Source organism: Leiobunum rupestre, chromosome 1, assembly GCF_980474605.1.
Source record: "Leiobunum rupestre chromosome 1, qqLeiRupe1.1.hap1, whole genome shotgun sequence".
Lineage (NCBI taxonomy): Eukaryota > Metazoa > Arthropoda > Arachnida > Opiliones > Sclerosomatidae > Leiobunum > Leiobunum rupestre.
The window spans coordinates 90,925,903-90,937,540 of record NC_143384.1 but is presented as its reverse complement, the minus strand read 5'-3'; positions in this window follow the sequence as shown (position 1 = coordinate 90,937,540).

Genomic DNA, 11,638 nt, shown 5'->3' with positions numbered 1-11,638 from the left:
TAGAAACAGTTCACGTTTGGTTGATATTTCTCAAATATTGGGGAAAGAGCGGTACTTTATACATTAATGTTACATTACTCTTATTATTTATTATTAAAATGAAATTTTATTTTACTCGGGGGAACAGACAAATTGACCGCCAAAATTTAGATTATTTATAAAAATTTCGGTTAACTGTTTATTTATTGATATTCTTCGCGGCAATAATTTGATTATATATGAAAACAATAAGCTTTTTATTGAGATAATTGTCGGTTACGGATTTAAAACACATGCGAACTAAATTTCTGATCTAAGCCACGAACTCTTTGTATTTGTACATAATTGTTATTTGAGCATTAGCCATTCATATAAATTAATTGCTTAGACGTGTCAAACAAGTTCAGTAGGAATTTCAACCAACTTCTTCAAAGGCGGGAATCTTTTTCTTTACCGTTAAAAACGTTGCGTGAAAACCATGCATGAAAACTGATTTGATTCATTTAATGACTTGTGGTTTGAAGCTACTATCCACTCGACAAACTTGGACACTTCAATAAAATTTTATTTTGCATTTAACCTCACAGATAATTGAAGACCAAAATATGAAATATTTATATCGTTCTTTATATCTTCCACCTCCTGTTTAACAATATTTTTTTTCATTGTTTAGAGTTCTAGTGTTGGACCAAGGATCAGTTTCTGAATTTGACAAACCTGAGGTTCTCCTTCAAGATTGTTCTTCTCTTTTTTATGATCTAGTCAAAGATGCTGGACTCATTAGTACCCAGATAAGCGAGAACAAACCAAATATACAGTAAACGGTTACATAAAATGAAGAGCTTAAATTGTATAACTTGCTTTAATCGGCTTTTATTTCGTGGCAGGTTTGTACTATTCCGTGTTATTTTTGCGGTGTCGTAACTAGGACCAGTATGCTGTAAATGCAGGCTTTCCTATTTTTTCGTTTATAAATGTGTTTACGTTATTGTGTAATTAGATTTGACTTTTTTTAATATTTTTTTTTAAATTGAGACAAAATAATACATTTTAAAAATAATAATTGTATTAAAACTAAACTAACAGAATTCCATTACATATGAAATACAATTTTTTTGGCTCAAACCTGAGCATGCTCATAAAATAAAATAATAAATGTCCTTTTTGACTAAAAGTTTCAAAGCTTCCAAATCATGAGTTAAGTTAAAAATGAATAGAAAAACTGTATATTATGAAATTTGGAACTGTCTTATACCGTTTCATTTTTTCCAACGTGTCCCCTACACTCTTAAAAATATTGAGTTGTTTGGACCCAAATTGGGTTGTTTTTTTACCCTTTGTTGGGTCAGTATTTAACCAAACAAAATATTGGGTTGTGTTAGTTTTCACACGAAAAGGGTTATTTTCCTAACGCTATTTTGGGTTAAATTTATAAGTTACCCAAATATGGGTTGAACATTAGCCCAAAATATGGTTAATATATGACTAAATTTTGGGTTATAATTTAACAATTAAATGGGTGGTTTTTTTACCCATTGTTGGGTCAGTATTTAACCAAACAAAATATTGGGTGGTTTTCGTTTTCACCCAAAATGGGTTATTTTAATAACGATATTTTGGGTTTAATTTACAAGTTACCCAAATATGGGAAAACCTTGTAGGGTTCGATGAAGTCACGGCACTAATGAAATGAACGAATTGACCAAGCACAACGATAGTATGGTTTCAAACGAGTCGACGGTCAGCACTACGGAAATGGCTTACTCGAGGGGAATGTGTAACTTGCTCTTCAACTCTACGTCGACGATGGACTTCTAGCTGGAACTACTGCCGATGACGTTGATGACTTTCTACGCAATTCACCAAAGAGTTTGAAAACGTCTCTGCGGCAGCCTGTACTTACCTTAGTCGGAACATCGACATCATCAAAGACAGTTCAATCGTAGGACCTTGGCAATTTGCAATAAATTTAAACAAGGGAGCTCATTACGTTCTTCCGCTGAAATATCAACACAACATAAAAAAATTAAATATTGGAAGAATTTAAATTATAAATAGTAAATTAAATTAAAAATATTCTATAGCTTTAGAATCAAAAATTAAGAATCCTTTCAAGCACTAATTTTTAATTTCCAGTCTTCCCAAGACTACAAGTTCGAAGGACACATTTTCGATGCTCATATCGTCTTTGGCGCGTGGGAACTTTAAGTTCGATAGTATGACCCAAATTTGGGTTGCTATTATATTACCTTAAAAACAACCTAATTTTGTTTAACCCAAATTTTGCGTTTCAAGGTTTTCAACTACATTTGGGTTATTTTTGACTCAAAAAGTAGTTAAAATTGAAATAACCAAAATCATTTAACCGCACGTTTTTAAGAGTGTACTTGCCATCTAACAGCAAGAAGACTCGAGTTTCAAGTCAATAGTTTATCTTTATAATATTTTATTTTAAATCTATATCTATTACTAGATTATTACTGTATTTATTGTGGATATCAAACAGAAATCTGAGTTATCTCAAATAGGACTTTAAGACTTCAGATGAGGTAGCAAAATATGGTCAATTTCTTTTCTTCAAATTGTCGATTCAGATGGTAATTATTCGAGACACTCTTCAGCCTTATCATATAATTCCTAGTACATATTTAAATGGAAACCAATTCAAATTCTTTAGCAAGTTTAAACTTTAAAAGCTACATACTTTCTTGGCAACAGACACACTTGAATTATTCCTTTTCTGGCTGAATGGTTTTTATGGTTTAACACGAATTAGTTAAACAATTGTTAGCGAAAAATTATAAAGTCCATTTAAAGATTGTATTTATAAATAAAAACAGTTATTCAAGTCATTAATGTGGCATTAAGCTATTTTACTTATAAAGACTAATTTTTTTAAACACTTCATAATAGTAAAAGCCAATGAGAAGCAAACATGGTTTTTGATTTGTCGCAGAATGATATATCATAAAATAACATGGTCTTCATGAGAAGTGGATTACTTCCTCCGAAGGGGTTTGTTATAAACTTCTGCTATTATATATACAAATTAATGGTTGTGGAGATATAAATATCTAATTTTTTAACAGTTGTATATATACTCGCCCTCGCGTAAATAATCGGTGTTGGTTCATTTGATCGAAAAATATGTGATCGACAGTCGATCATTATACGTTGCAATTGATCGAAATTCCATTTGATCGAATCCCATTTGTCATTTGTTTCATAAGATCGAACCTTCAAATGATCGAATACTATTTGATCGAATTCAAAAGTATTTATAGTACCAGTTTGTATGTTTTTATTTTACCGAATGTCAATATGAAGTGCAGAAGGAATAATGATGGAATAATTCATTGCTTAAGTGCAGAAGGAATAATGATGGAATAATTCATTGCTTTAACTGTATTAAGCCACAAAGATGAAGAGATTTTTACTTTATACACTATATGATGGAATTTTTTATGACATCGACGATAACGGCCCGTTGTTTTTGATATATATAAATAGGGTCAGGTTAGGTTAGGTTAGGTTAGGTTGATGTACGCGCGCCGTAGGCGCGTATGCACCGTTGCCTTTTCGATTTACTCCCAAAAACTAGTAGTTTTACCCTACAGTAGCTTTCGATCAAATTTCGATCGATCAAATGCCATTCGATCAAATGCAATTCGATCAAATGGAAATTCGATCAAATGGGACCCGTTCGATTATTTGAGAATTGATCAAATAGACTCAAACCAAATAAACAGTATGTGTTAAGTTAACTCTTGGTACCTTAATAAAGCTTAAAATACCTCTTGCAAATTGCTTTAATTCAATTAAATAAGTTTTGTTTTTATGAACTTGGCTTGATAATTTTCCGTATCGCTTTGCTTGCTATATTGTAAACTCCAACAGGTTATGGGCCCAGCACGCTTCCACCACGCCACGCCGTTTAAGATGGTCTGCTAAGTTTCTTGGTCTCAAACATATCCTGGCTTCTTGGTCTCAAACATATCCTGGTTTCTGGTTTTTTTACGTCATGACATTGAAAAACTGTCAGGTCCCCAGAATGGGCGTAGTTGGAAGAGACAAGTCCGAGACGTGTACGACATTATCACGGGAGGCAGGACGGAACCAATTAGGGCTTCAGACAAAGAAGAGACTGTTCGGCTGCGTTAAAGAAATAGCAAGTAGCGCGAAAGCCGTACCGCGGATATATGGATAGGAATGTTTTTGAAGTCCACTTCATCTTAGGACCCAGTTGAAAATATACCCTATGAACCATGGTCGGTATCCCTCTGAGTCGCGGTCATTACCGACCGCACAGTCATTTCGACAGCACTATCAATCAAGGTTTATAACCTGATTTCCAATTGTTAGACCCCAAAGAAATGTCGGAAAAGCTCCTGGAGATCTTCAAACAAAAGTCTTCAAACTGATTTCGAAAACTTCTTGCACAGCTAATGAGCGCAACGAAATCTCGAGACGTCGACATGGCATAAATGATGATTCCGATGACATGTCTAGCCAGTGCGAACAGTCATACCTGTGAAGTCCTCAAATGACGTGGAACTGAGACCCCTCAAGTCTACAAGCGACCTGAAACTCAGACCTATTCACTTACCATTGGAAACAGATAAGTATTTGTATCAAGATGAATGAGGATGGGACATAAGTATTTGTATCAAGACGAATGAGGAGGGGACATAAATATTTGTATCAAGACGAATGAGGAGGGGACATAAGTATTTGTATCAAGACGAATGAGGATGGGACAGTTGCTAAACATTAAGTGAGACTCGTAGCCAAGGGCTATGCTCAAAGGGAATGAGTCGAACACAACGAAAAATTTGCTCCGGCTGCCCGCTTCGAGACGCTCCCTATTTTTCTCAGCATCGTTGCCCAGAAACGCCTTAGTCAAAAGCAATTTAACGAAAAGACAGCGTTGCTTCACGGGCAATTGTCCGAAGAAATCTATTTAAAGCAACCAGAATGTTTTGACGATGCGAGCGGAAGACTTTGGAGACTATGGAAAAACTTGTAGGGTTTGAAGAAGTCACCGCGCTAATGGAATGAACGAATTGACCAAGGACAACGATAGTATGGTTTCAAACGAGCCGACGGTCATCACTACCTAAATGGCTTACTCGAGGGCAATGTGTACCCTGCTCTTCAACTCTACGTCGACGATGGACTTCTAGCTGGATCTACTGCCGATGCCGTTGATGACTTTCTACGCAATTCACCAAAGAGTTTGAAAAAGTCTCTGTGGCAGCCTGTACTTACCTTAGTCGGAACATCGACGTCATCAAAGAGAGCTCAATCTTCCTGCATCAGAGCACATTGAAACAAAGTCCTGGAAAGATTCGGTATGGTCGAATATAAACCTGTAAAGACACCAACCATTGACCCAGACACCATTGAAGAAGGTCGAGTGAAGTTCGAGACAACGACAGTCTGCTCTTCAGCCATAGGAAACATTCACTACGCAGTCCTAGACACATGACATCGAGTTCACCGTAAATCGAGCATCGCAAGAACTGACAAGTTCAACTTTAGATTCATTGGAACTACAGTTCTCTATTGCGACGCAGATTATGTGGGTTGCAAAAAGACTAGACGTTCCACTTCCAGGATAGTCTACCTTCTGGGTTTATTATCCACCAAGGAAGCTGTAAACGACGACGTCTGGATACAGAGCATAAAGTTAGAGAAGGATATCAACCGAGACAACGAAGTGCCTGTTCTTCGAAGTTACAACGCTGGAGCCATGAAGCTCATCAGGAATCCGGAATTTCACAGGTGCCCTATACATAACCGTATCCGGCAATTCTACGCTCGTGAGTTTGTCGAGGAGGGTGTAAATGATATCCCGAGTGAAGATCAGATAGCGGACATATTACTATCACTATCCAGCGGATTCTCTGCTCGTCTTCGCGATAAGTGAAATTTACATCCGCAAGAAAAAGTAATCATCAAGGGCGAGTGTTGAAAAAAATGGCATCGTCCCATTCGACTGAATAATTTCATTTTTCCAGCCCAATACTTAGTGTACGATATCGTTTTGATACGGTTACTTATCTTACCTTTCGCGCTAAGTATAGGCTATTTTTTCGATTGAGGTTAGGTTAGGTTTATATCAGGTTGGACAATACTAGGTAATATATGGCTAAGTACTGTCCTCTAGGTAGCAGCTCTCGTGCAGCTCCTTCAGCCACGAATACATAGCGTACGATACCATTTAAACCGTAGTAAAATGTTATTACAATAATGCAATTTCAAGCAATGTTTGTTTCAAAAAAGAAGTTATATTAAAATTTTCATTATTTTTTAGTTTTCATGAATATTAAGGTTAAGACCAATTGTGTCAAGAAGAGCTACCGCGATGTTTTCTTTGAATTTCATGGGGTTTTTGACTTCTTAATGATAAATTCTTATTGCATTTTTTAAATTCCTTATACTTCTTTAAACTTGGATGTGCATCCTTTCCCACGTGTCGGTCCTATTTGTGCCCATAGTAATATTCTATAAAAGCTCTGATTTCACCGAGTATTGTCCAACCCAATATTAACCCAGCCTAACCTATCCTAACCTCAACAGGTCTCTATCGTAGGAATGATCCCAAACAATATATCATGGAGCTATCAAAATCTATTGGGTTAAAATTTCTTCCGCGCCTTGTGGTTGCTTCGACGATGATATTAAAAAGTCGATCGTTAATGACTTTAGAATGTCCTGGTAAAGATGCATTAACCAAGGGTAGCATCATACCTTTGTAAGGTGAGTAAATTACGTAGTGTTGAAAAAATTGTTTTGGACACAAGAAGTGGGTGAAATCCATAAACAAGCACTCCGCTTCGCAAAGCAATTTACAAAATTCTACATAGCAAAAACCAAGGTTTCCAAATTTTCGCGATTTAACTTCTAGTTGAATGTCTTGACGATGCAGAGGATTGGAAGGAAAGCGATGTCGGAATAGTTGATTTTACTGATTTGAATTCCGGTGAAATCCATCGGCAATCTCTTGACGTTTCATTTCTTTGTTGTCATCTTTAAAGATGTCGAAAATGCTTTTTCTTTTATTGCTTGGCGTTGTAGACTCAACTTCTTCTAACATCTTTACTTTGGCTTTCACACTTAAAACGGTTCCAAAAGATCAATTTAAACATTTTCGCTGTCAACTGTAAAAATAGGCATACGATAAATATATTCATCACCAAATTTTTACAATTCCATCTTTCGAAACCGTTTTAAAACGTTTCCAAAGTGTCTAATGTGAAGGTCTAGAAATAGTGTCGTTATAGTTAAGGGTTCCGAAAAGGTTTTTTATTGTAGAATACGCGACTACAAGATTACATTTCTTAACAAATATAATTCACTATGAATAGATTTAAAAGATGAGTATGTTAGGTCTAGTTTCGTGGTGCAATCAACCTACACGACTCTTTTGCTTATACCCACTAAGCCACGATATTTGTGCCATAATCAAATAAATTAACGATTTTGCTTATGCTCACTTTAGAGAGAGTGATCTTAAGTGAGTGTGCCGACCGAGCTCGTTTTTTCGAGTACTCACTTAAAATCGAGCGATCTTAATTGAGTGTGCCCACCGAGCTCGTTCGCCGGTATCGGATATGGTTAACGGAAAATTAATATTCATATTTCGCGAACCACTCCCAACAAATAAGGAAAAGATGGGGCCCTACCCATACGCACCGACTTAAACACTCGGCCGGCTGTTTTATAGTTTGTCCTTTTATTTATTTATTTACTAGCTTTAATACCCGGCTTCGCCCGGGGTCTTAGTTTTAATGAATAAGATCTGATTTCTACGTAAGAAAGGTAAAAGCTGTAGCAAAAACGCAACACGCGTAGCAAAAACGGTAGCAAAAACGCAACACGCGTAGTAAAAACGTAACACGAGTAGCAAAAAGTCCTGAACTACTTAAAAATATAAACTAAACCTCCCTTCTAGGAAATCCCTTTCTTTCACACTAACTCCCTTTTTACGAATTTCACACTAACCCGTTAAAAAAGTTTAAAGGTTGGGACGGGCGCAAGGAACTCAAGAGGGAAATTAGATAAGGGAAACAAAGAGGCGAAAGTCCAAAGTCGAGTAAAATAAAATTGAATTATAAATAAAATTGAATTAGATTAATAACCATGTCAGGTATTTGGAATTAGGCGCGTTTAGTGGGCAATCAGGCCCTGAACATTGAGTAAAAACTTCAAAGCTCTAGAGCTAACCGTTCTCGAGTTTTTAGGAACATGACATACAAATAAATAAAGAAATAAATAAATAAATAAAAGGACAAACTTAACGACTTATAGTTTTGCTCGAGAACGGTCTAGAGCTTTAAAATTTTAACTCAATGTTCAGGGCCTGATTTCCAACTAATCACATCTAATTCAAAATACCTGAGATGGTTATTAATCTAATTTATAAGACTTATTTTAAATGCCTCCTCTCTTAGTTCCTTTATATCTTTTTTATATTTTCCTTATCTATTTTTTTTCGGATATTCCGAGAACGTTAACATACTACCAAATCTCGAGCTGTCCGCATATTTTCCGTACCTGCCTCGACCCGCCTGCCCTCGCTCCGCTGTTCGCGAACACGGTAAAATACTATTAAAGCTACTCGCGGATCCTTGCTGATAGGGGCGGCGGCGGCGGCTCTCATGCCCCATTTTGATCACAATATTTCGGTACCCCGCCGCGTGAGGCTGGTACCGAAAAAAAAACCAAAAAGAGTGTAGACTGAGATAAGACTCTTGGGACGAGAGATGGTTTCCTTCCACTCGTCCGGTGCTTCCGTCCCCTACCGGTTTCGTCATACGGAGGGTCATCTCCTTGCCACGGCATGGTAAAAGTCTTCAGCTGGGACACGTGCGTTACACCCATGAAATCACCGGAGTTCGGGTCCCCCAGTAGTGTTGATATGTCAAAGGAGTGGTCCTTTCCTGCACTACAAATGACCCCTGTACTTATCTCCTAGAAAGCTGTGATACCACGGCTCGCGTCAGAAAGATGAGAACTCCACGTTTGTAGAAAACAGCTTGATGACGCTTTTCGCAGTGCATTTTCGCGTGAGCTTCGAATCCTGTAAATTCAAGCGTGCATGGTCGAATGCATCATGCAGCTTAATTTTCATTTTCTCGTTGTACGAGCCTGCGCTTCGATTACCAGAAGTATTTCTTGGTTATTGAAGTATAAATTTCAAAAGCGACCATGTGATAATATAAGCCACCACGAGGATATCGGAAGCCTCTATTCAACGATTTAATAATTAACAAACCATGACTTCGTGAATGGATAAGTTCTATTAATTTCTGGTCAAAGTACACCCTAAACTTCGGAATTGAGAACATAATTTAGACTATATACATAACGGTTACCCGATTATAGCCTTTGACTGTTGTAACGGGTAAGATTGTTCACTACTTGAATTAGAACTAAATATTTAGCAGACAAATGACTTATTTTAAATATCAAATAAGTGCGAAATTACTCGAACGCTATGAATATTAGTCTTCTAAATTTTATAAATACTTAAATCTGGTTTATCATAAGGGTTATTTATTTGTTTATTTGAAAGAAAAAAAGATACAGATCGTTAAGCTAGTTATAGCTTGTGCACAATCTTGCAGTACCCGACAGCAGAGCGTAGATATTCAAAAGACGTAACAGAAGGATATGTAAAATTTTACGATTTCCGAAACAGTTATTGAAATTAGTGTGCCTGACGAGGAAGACCGCTGTGACGGTCGAAAGCTTTGCCACGACTTCTTATTATTAAAAAGTTTTTATTATCCATGAGACCTTTTCATTAAAGACTCGATTTTTAAATATTTATACCATGGACTTATTATGTTTTAAAATTAATAATATTTATTCCAAAGGAGTGCTTAATTTCAAGGAGATAATATTTCTTTTAAGCTGTCCACACACATTTTTAGATTTAAAGATACAATCTTAAAAAAGATTGAAATAAAATGCAAGTTTAAATTAAAACCAGATATGCTATTATTTTTGTAGTTAAAATTGTGACTAAAATACTCATTATTTATAATTAATATTATATTTGCAGCGAATAACATGAGTAGAATAACCCTAGCAGTATACGCTTAAATTTAATCTTAAACAAACCTCCTTTTTCATCTTTTACAAAACGAAATTTAGAGGAGGAATATCAGACTTAAGTCACTTAAATTAACCGTTATAAGGAGTCTTAAATAAGACTTTCGCAGAGCTGAAATAAATCTAAAAAGACGATGTATTTGGGACTGTGGCAGTTTCATAAGTCTTAGATTAGTGTTATTTTGCCCAACTTATATGAAACATAAACCAAAATATACCAACCTTAAATGAGTCTCAATTTTAACTCGAAATAAGAATGAATTAAGTCTAAAACAAGGATGAATTTGGGACTGTGGCAGCTTAAAAGGAGTCTGTTTTTACATAAAATTGAAATTATATAGTGAATAAATGAACCAGAGAAAACTTGTAAGAATTGTGTGCTACGTCTGAGCGCTGCCTAGAAAATGCGTCGGCAGTTGCATAGACAATTCACAACCTATCAGGTATTTTCATAATCTAACCTCCCTCTGACGGATTTCTGGCTACGCCATAGTCAGACCACACCAGAAATCGTGTACGTTAAATAAAACATAGGCAAAAGATGCGATTGCTTAAAAGTAAATAAACACGTTCAAAAAGTAAGCCCAAAAAAGTTCGTGTCAGTTTGCTTAATAAAAAAGCAAGCTAAGAAACAATGTTTTTGTTTTTGGTTTGCTGAGAGTATTACCATAAGTGGATCATTCTCTCTAAGTAGACAAAACGCTCTGCTACCTATGAGTAGAGCCTTTGTTGGGGTCGGTCTGGCAGCCCTTTACAACCGCCCTATATTGTGTATCACCTCAACTTAACTCTGAATTTATACTGCCGAATCTAACATTTCTCTCTTCAGCGAGCGAGCTATCTCTAAACGTGGAGATGCCGCGATCAACCCGTGCTTCAACGGTAGCGGATTACGGCGCAACGAACGAGTTTGTCGCGAACGAAGAGGGCTTTCGCTCACTTTTATCGCTTTCGGCGCAGAGATAGAACGCGCCCGAAAACCTCACCGTCGCGTTCCCATGCAGCTGATTTTTATTTCATTGCCTCACATATGTGGCAAAGAAATATTGGAGAGGGTCATGCCGCCGCCGCTCCCAGCTGTAGGACCAATTCAGGAGCAGGAAGAGAAAAGGGGGACCACAAGGGAGGATCCCCTACCGGATTTAACCAGAAGAGCCCATTTTGAAAAAACCGTCTTCACCGAGATTAGAACTCACGGTCCTCCGCTTAGCAGCTTTAAAAATTCTCGCCTTTACGATCTACGCCATCCTCTAGCTCGCAGAACGTGCTTTAAAAAATTTTATAGATTGGAAGACCTAATTGATAGGTGGCGCGAAATACCATCTTGACCGCGAAAATTGCGAAATACCATCCTGACCGCGAAAATTTAAATATCGAGTGTACATATCTCGTCATTGATAGCCTTTCATAAATTTTTGAAATCGAAACCCAAGAAGTTGGGCATTTGCCCAATTTACCGTTTTCGGTAGTTTGGCTTTGTGTGGTAGATATTTCGTTAAAAAAATATATTATTGGATAGGTTAGGATTAAGTGGAAC